The sequence below is a fragment of the Artemia sp. Qi Xiang Cuo genome, chromosome 2 (assembly GCF_049724085.1).
Source record: "Artemia sp. Qi Xiang Cuo chromosome 2, ASM4972408v1, whole genome shotgun sequence".
Lineage (NCBI taxonomy): Eukaryota > Metazoa > Arthropoda > Branchiopoda > Anostraca > Artemiidae > Artemia > Artemia sp. Qi Xiang Cuo.
In genome coordinates, this window is record NC_142795.1 from 56821125 (window position 1) to 56829297 (window position 8173).

Below are 8173 nucleotides of genomic sequence, written 5' to 3' on the forward strand. Positions count from 1 at the left end.
GTTCTCTTCTAAATTTTCTTAAAAAAGATAAAAAAGTTAGCTCAATTCTGAATTTTGATAATGAAAATGAAAAACGCTTCCACTTCAGTTCATAATTTCTCAAAGACATAAAATTCAAAGTTCTCTTCTAATTTTTCCAAGAAAATAAAAAGGTTCCACTTCAGTTCTGGTTTTTTCTCAAAGAGATGAAAAATTTAAAGTTCTATTCTAATTTTAAATTAAATTTTAGCTCCTTTGTCTTATGGATTTACCCCTCAATTTTTTAAATTATAAAATGAGCGACTCGTTCTATTATTAAAGACAATCGTTCAAACTCGTTCATCTAACCTCCAAAACAATAGGTTAGGTATAAATAAATATTAATAAATAAATAGAAACATTTCTACATGTTTAAGTTAGGTTAGGTCAGGTTAACTTATCATGAGCGCTCATGATAAGTTAAACTAACCTTTTCCGGCGAGTAAGGTCAGGTTAGGTTAGTTTAAGTTAGGTTAGCCTAGGTACGCTTCACTTAGGTTAGCTTAGGTTAGGTGAGAGACAGGCAAAAAGTTAGGTATATGATTAGGTTAGGTTAGGTTAAGTTAGGCTAAGTTAGGTTAGACTAGGTTAGCCTACGTACGCGCGCGTACGTAGGCTAACCTAGTCTAACCTAACTTAGCCTAACCTAACTTAATCTAACCTAACCTAACCTAATCATACACCTAACTTTTTGCCTGTCTCTCACCTAACCTAAGCTAACCTAAGTGAAGCGTACGTAGGCTAACCTAACCTAACTTAATCTAACCTAACCTAACCTTACTCGCCGGAAAAGGTTAGGTTAACTTATCATGAGCGCTCATGATAAGTTAACCTAACCTAACCTAAATTAAACATGTAGAAATGGTTCTATTTATTTATTAATATTTATTTATACCTAACCTAACCTATTGTTTTGGAGGTTAGATGAACGAGTTTGAACGATTGTCTTTAATAATAGAACGAGTCATATATTTTTTAATTTAAAAATTTGAGGGGTAAATCCATAAGACATAGCAGCTAAAATTTAATTTAAAATTAGAATAGAACTGAAAATTTTTCATCTATTTGAGAAAAAACCAGAACTGAAGTGGAACCTTTTTATTTTCTTGGAAAAATTAGAAGAGAACTTTGAATTTTTTATGTCTTTGAGAAATTATGAACTGAAGTGGAAGGTTTTTTCATTTTCATTGGTAAAATTCAGAATTGAGCTAACTTTTTTCACTTCTTTAAGAAAATTCAGAAGAGAACTTGAACATTTTGCACTTCGTCGAGAAAACTCAGAATTAGTGATGCTCCTTATCTTCATGACGAATATTCACAATCAATGTATAACTTTTTCTATCTTCTATGAAAAATTTGGAACAGAACTTTAAATTTTTCATATCTGCAAAAAATCGAAACTGAATTTAAGAAAATTAGAATTAAAGTGAAACTTTTTATCTTCCCTGGAAAATAATCACAATCATAGTATAACTTTTCCTATCTTCTACAGAAAAATTTAGAACTCAACTTTAAATTTTTTATGTCTTTGAAAAATTAAGAACTGAAATGGAAGGTTTTTTCATTTTCATTGGTAAAATTCAGAATTGAGCTAACTTTTTCTCTTTTTTAAGAAAATTCAGAAGAGAACTTGAACATTTTGCACTTCTTCGAGAAAACTCAGAATTAAAGTGGAGTTCCTTAACTTTTCTTCACTTCGTTGAGAAAATTTAAAATTGAACTAGAACTTTTTATCTTCGGGGAAAATATTCACAAGTATTGTATTACTTTTTATATCTTCCACCGAAAAATTTATAATTGAACTTTAAATTTATTAATGTCTTTGTGAAATAAAGAACTGAAGTGTAAGAATTTTATTTTCTCTTGTGAAATTGGAATTGAATTTTGTTCTTTGTTAAAGTTCAGTAGAGAACTTGAAATTTTATTAACTTCGTTGAGAAAATTTTAAATTGAACTAGAACTTTTTATCTTCCGGGAAAATATTCACAAGTATGGTATTACTTTTTCTATCTTCCACCGAAAAATTTAGAATTGAACTTTAAATTTCTTTATGTCTTTCTGAAATAAAGAACTTAAGTGGAAGATTTTTATTTTCTCTGGAGAAATTAGAATTTAATTGTCTTCTTTGGTAAAATTCAGTAGAGAACTTGAACTTTTCTTCACTTCGTTGAGAAAATTTTAAATTGAACTAGAACTTTTTATCTTCCGGGAAAATATTCACAAGTATGGTATTACTTTTTCTATCTTCCACCGAAAAATTTAGAATTGAACTTTAAATTTCTTTATGTCTTTGTGAAATAAAGAACTTAAGTGGAAGATTTTTATTTTCTCTGGTGAAATTAGAATTGAATTGTGTTCTTTGGTAAAATTCAGAAGAGAACTTGAAGTTTTCTTCACTTCGTTGAGAAAACTGTAAATTGAACTAGAACTTTTTATCTTCCGGGAAAATATTCACACGTATAGTATTACTTTTTCTATCTTCCATCGAAAAATTTAGAATTGAACTTTAAATTTCTTTATGTCTTTGTGAAATAAAGAGCTTAAGTGGAAGATTTTTATTTTCTCAGGTGAAATTAGAATTTAATTGTGTTCTTTGGTAAAATTCAGTAGAGGACTTGAACTTTTCTTCACTTCGTTGAGAAAATTTTAAATTGAAGTAGAAGTTTTTATCTTCCGTGAAAATATTCACATGTATGGTATTACTTTTTCTATCTTCCACCGAAAAATTTAGAATTGAACTTTAAGTTTCTTTATATCTTTGTGAAATAAAGAACTGAAGTGGAAGATTTTTGTTTTCTCTGGAGAAATTAGAATTGAATGGTGTTCTTTGGTAAAATTCAGAAGAGAACTTGAACTTTTCTATCTTCTATGAAAAATTTTGAATATTATTTTAAATTTTTTCATCCCTTTGAGAAAAATCTGAACCGAAGTGGAAAATTTTTATATTATTTGGAAAAATAAAATTGATTAAAAACTAATTTCTTTTTTATTGAGAAAATTCAGAAGAGAACTTGAACTTTTCTTCACTTCATTGAGAAAGTTTAAAATTGAAATAGAACTGCTTATCTTTCGAGAAAATATTCACAGCTATGATATAGCTTTTTGTATCTACTATGGAAAAATTAGAATTTGTAAAATTGGTTTAAGAAGCATATTAAGAAAAGAACTTGTTCTGAAAAGATATAATAAAACCTTTTGAAAAGTATTGCTTGATCTTTGGGTGTGCAAAAAGTCGTAAAGTAAAGTTGTGGTGAAAAAGATAACTACTTCAACTTGTAAAATTGGTTTATGAAAGACATTAAGAAAAAAACTTAATCTGAAAGATATAATAAAGTCTTTTGGAAAGTATTGCTTGATGTTTGGATGTGCAAAAAAGTCGTAAAGTAAAGTTGTGGGGAAAAAGATAAGTACTTCAACTTGTAAAATGGGTTTAGGAAGAAAATTACGTAAAGAACTTGTTCTGAAATGCCCTTTGAAAAGTATAGCTTGGTGTGGGAGCATTCAAAAAGGCAGTATAGTAAAGTTGTGGATGAAAAGGATGGGTACTTCAACTTGTAAAATTAGTTTAGGAATGACATTGTGAAAATAACTTGCCCTGAAATGCCTTTGGAAAAGTATTCCTCGGGGTTGTAGCATTCATAAAGCTGTAAAGTAAAGTTTTGTGTAAAATGAATGGGTACTTCAATTTTTAAAATAGGTTTAGGAGAGACATTAAGAGAGGAACTTCGTGTGCAATGCATTGAAAAGTATTGCTGGGTGTTGGTGCACTCAAGAAGCAGTATAGTAAAATTGTGGGTGAAAAGGATGGGTACTTAAACTTGTAAAATTGATTTAGGATGAACATTAAGAAAATAACTTGTTCTGAAATGCCTTTCGAAAAGTATTGCTTGGTGTTGAGGTATCTAAAAAGCTGTAATTTAAAGTTGTGGTGAAATGGATGGGTTCTTCAATTTGTAAAATAGGTCTAGGGGGTACATTATAAAAAAATGACTTACTGTGAAATGCCATTTGAAAAGTATTGCTTGGTGTCGGGGTACTCAAAAAGCTGTAAAGTAAAGTTGTGGGTGAAAAGGATGGGTACTTCAACTTGGAAAATGGGCTAAGAAGGGACATTAAGAAAGGAACTTGCTCGGGAATGCCTTTTGAAAGGTATTTCTTGGTGTTGAGGTATCCAAAAAGCTGTAAAGTAAAGTTGTGGGTGAAAAGGAAGGATACTTCAAGTTGGAAAATGGGCTTAGAAGGGACATTAAGAAAGGAACTTGCTCTGAAATGTCCTTTGAAAAGTATTTCTTGGTGTTGAGGTACCCAAAAAGCTGAAAAGTAAAGTTGTGGGTGGAAAGGAAGGATTCTTCAACTTGTAAAATGGGTTTAGAAGGGACATTAAGAATGGGACTTGCTCTGAAATGTCTTTTGAAAAGTATTGCTAGGTGTTGAGGTATCCAAAAGTTGTAAAGTAAAGTTGTGGGTGAAAAGGATGGGTACTTCAAGTTGGAAAATGGGTTTAGAAGGGACATTAAGAAAGGAACTTGCTCTGAAATGCCTTTTGAAAGGTATTTCTTGCTGTTGAGATATCCAAAAAGCTGTAAAGTAAAGTTGTGGGTGAAAAGGAATGATACTTCAAGTTGGAAAATGGGCTTAGAAGGGACATTAAGAAAGGAACTTGCTCTGAAAAGGGACATTACGAAAGGAACTTGCTCTGAAATGCCTTTGAAATGTACTGCCTGGTGTTGAGGTATCCAAAAAGCTGTAAAGTAAAGTTGTGAGTCAAAAGGAAAGATACTTCAAGTTGGAAAATGGACTTAGAAGGAGCATTAAGAAAGGAACTTCCTCTGAAATGTCTTTTTAAAAGTATTTCTTGTTGTTGAGGTATCCAAAAAGCTGTAAAGTAAAGTTGTGAGTGAAAAGAATGGATGCTTCAAGTTGTAAAATGGGTTTAGAAGGGACTTTAAGAAAGGAACTTGCTCTGAAATGCCCTTTGAAAAGTATTTCTTGATGTTGAGGTATCCAAAAAGCTGTAAGTAAAGTTGTGGGTGAAGAGGATGAGTTCTTCAACTTGTAAAATGGGTTTAGAAGGGACATTAAGAAAGGAACTTGCTCTGAAATGCCTTTTGAACGGTATTTCTTGGTGTTGAGGTATTCAAAAAGCTGTAAAGTAAAGTTGTGGGTGAAAAGGATGGGTACTTCAACTTGACAAAATGGTTTTAAAAGGGACATTAAGAAAGGAACTTGTTCTGAAATGCTCTTGAAAAGTATTGCTTGGTGTTGGCGCATTCAAAAAGCTGTAAAGTAAAGTTGTGTGTGAAAAGGATGGGTACTTCAACTTGGAAAATGGGTTTAGGGTTGACATTAAGAAAAGAACTTGTTCTGAAATGCCTTTTGAAAAGTATTGCCTGGTGTTGGAGCATTTAAAAAGCTGAAATGTAAAGTTGTGTGTGTAAAGGATGGGTACTTCAATTTGTAAAATGGGTTTAGGATGGACATTATGAAAGGAACTGGTTCTGAAATGTCATTGAAAAGTATTGCTTGGTGTTGGAGCATTCAAAAAAGCCTTATAGTAAATTTGTGGTGAAAAGGATGGGTACTTCAACTTGTAGAATGGGTTTAGGATGGACATTAAGAAAATAATTTGTTCTGAAAAGATATAATAAAGCCTTAAAAAAGTATTAAAATGGGGGTTCAGGGGCCTTTGGGGCGCCGGGAGTCCTTTGGGAGCCCGGGGGACCTTTGAGGACGGGTGGGTTCGTTGGGGGTTGGGGGGGGGGATCTAAGCCGTTGGGGGTGGGGTTAGGGGACCTCACGACACTGTTCAAATACAACTTGTGTATTATAACGACCACAGAGTTTCACCCTCAAATCCTCTTCTAAAATCATCTTTTAAAATCATCTTTTAAAATGTATCTAACTGCTTCGCCGAAATAATTCCATAAAATGTCTAAAACAGTTTCGCCCAAATAACCCCTAAACGTAATTTCAGCGTGTTCCTTTTGTTTTTTGGCATCTCTGCACTGTCACATTTCAAATTACTAAGAAACCTGATTCCCGCGCTAAATCTATTCATCGCTAAGTTGTTTCTTGGAGAATTGTTTCCATGACGTTTGGTTATTAATATCTATTGGAGTTCGACCAGTAGAATTGTTTCCGAGGCAAAGACATTAATGACTTGGATCTATTCCTGGAGCAATACCTGTCAGATATTATTAAACTTTGCCCGGAAAAAATTTGATTAATGACTGAGAGATGATGTCATTGGTTGATTGATCTGTCAAGAAAGGGGAATTAATTTGTTGTTTCTAAGGGGAATTATTGATTCACGAAAGGGGAATTGAGGTCGATAGCACAGGTGTTCCTGAAAACATCCATCAAAGTGAGAAAGTTCCTGTTTTTCCATTCTCACTGACAAAAACCATAAAACAGACATGAATTACTGTTGACATCCACACACATAACCATCCAAACAGCATCCATAAATGTGAGAAAATTCATGTTTGTCCATTCTCACTGACAAAAACCATAAAACAGACATGAATTGCTGTTGACATCCATGAAAAACATCAAATAAATTGACCAACATTCATAACCGTCCAAGAAAACATCCATCAAAGTGACAAAATCCAGAAAAAATCCATCAAAGTGAGAAAAATCCTGTTTTTCCATTCTCACTGACAAAAACCATAAAACAGACATAAATTGATGTTGACATCCATGAAAAACATCAAATAAATTGACCAACACTCATAACTGTCCAAGAAACAACCATAAATGTGAGAAAATTCCTGTTTTTTCAAGTGAGAAAAATTCTGTTTTTTCAAGTGAGAAAAATTCTGTTTTTTCATTCTCAGTGAGAAAACCATATACCACGTGGTCCTGTTCGGATCAATAGGGGCCTTTCTACTCAAATTGAGGAGCGACAAAACCTAAATGATTTCTCAATGATTTCCATTCCTCTGCAGATATTATGGTCGTTATCCTCTACGAATATAATCCTTATGTACAACCAAAAGTGGAACTTAAAGGCTACCTTCCAGCGAAACCTTACGTTTTAGTGAGTTTCTTGCCGTCGTAAACTAAAAAAAAGGATTAAATGCCTAAGAAGAATACTATCCTTTCTGATGAACTTATTTTGACTCAGGAGCAGTTCAAATCTGCATAGGGGATTACATAAGGAAAAATGTCTTTTCAACTGAAAGTATGGAGCAACATTAAAACTTAAAACCGACAGAGCCCTGCTCCCCGTCAGCCAGTTTAGAAAATCATTTATTCATGTATTTTGTTTGTTAAATAAACTTATTCTTCTAAACAGAAATTATTGCCAATATGAAAAGGGCTGCTCCCTCCTCAACCCCTCGCTCGCTACGCTAAAGTTTTTTAGGGCTTTAAAAAAGCCTCTTATTCCAATTAAATTAATTTGAACGGGACATACCAGGAACTGCTTAAGGTATTAAACCGTCACTTTCAAGGAGAGTTGAGGAGGAAGCAAAACTAAACCAAAAAACAGTATGTGCATACACATTGTCAGGGTGTATGTGGAATATATCAGCAATAACTAAGGGTATTACGTTGAAACTTTCAGGGCATGTTGTTGGGATGTTGAACTAAATCAAAAGACAATGTGTACATCTAAGCTGTCAAATGACGTATCCACAACATCTCAGGAACGACTAGAAATACTAATTTTAAACATTCGGAAAATAATCATGGAGATGCTGAACTACATCAAAAGACACTGTGCGCATCCAGGTGGTCAAAATGACGGATCTGCAATGTACCAGGAACGGCTAATGTTATTAACTTAAAACTTTCAAGGAATGCTGAGGGGGGATGTTAAACTACATCAAAAGACACTATGTGCATCCGGGTTGTCAAAAGGACTTAAGTGAGAAATCTCAAAACAGCTAAAGACATCGAGTTGAAGCTTTCAGGGAATATTAATGGAATGTTGAATGAAATCAAAAGAAACTATTTACATCCGGGTTATCAAAAAGGCTTATCAGCAATGTCTCAGGAACGGATAATGGCAGTACCATTAAAGTTTCAAGGAATGTTGAGGAAGGTGTTTAACTAAATCAGAAGACAATAGATGCATCCAAGTTGTCAAAACAGCGTACCTGAAATACCCCAAGGAACGGCTAAGGGTATTGAGTAGAAACATTAAGGG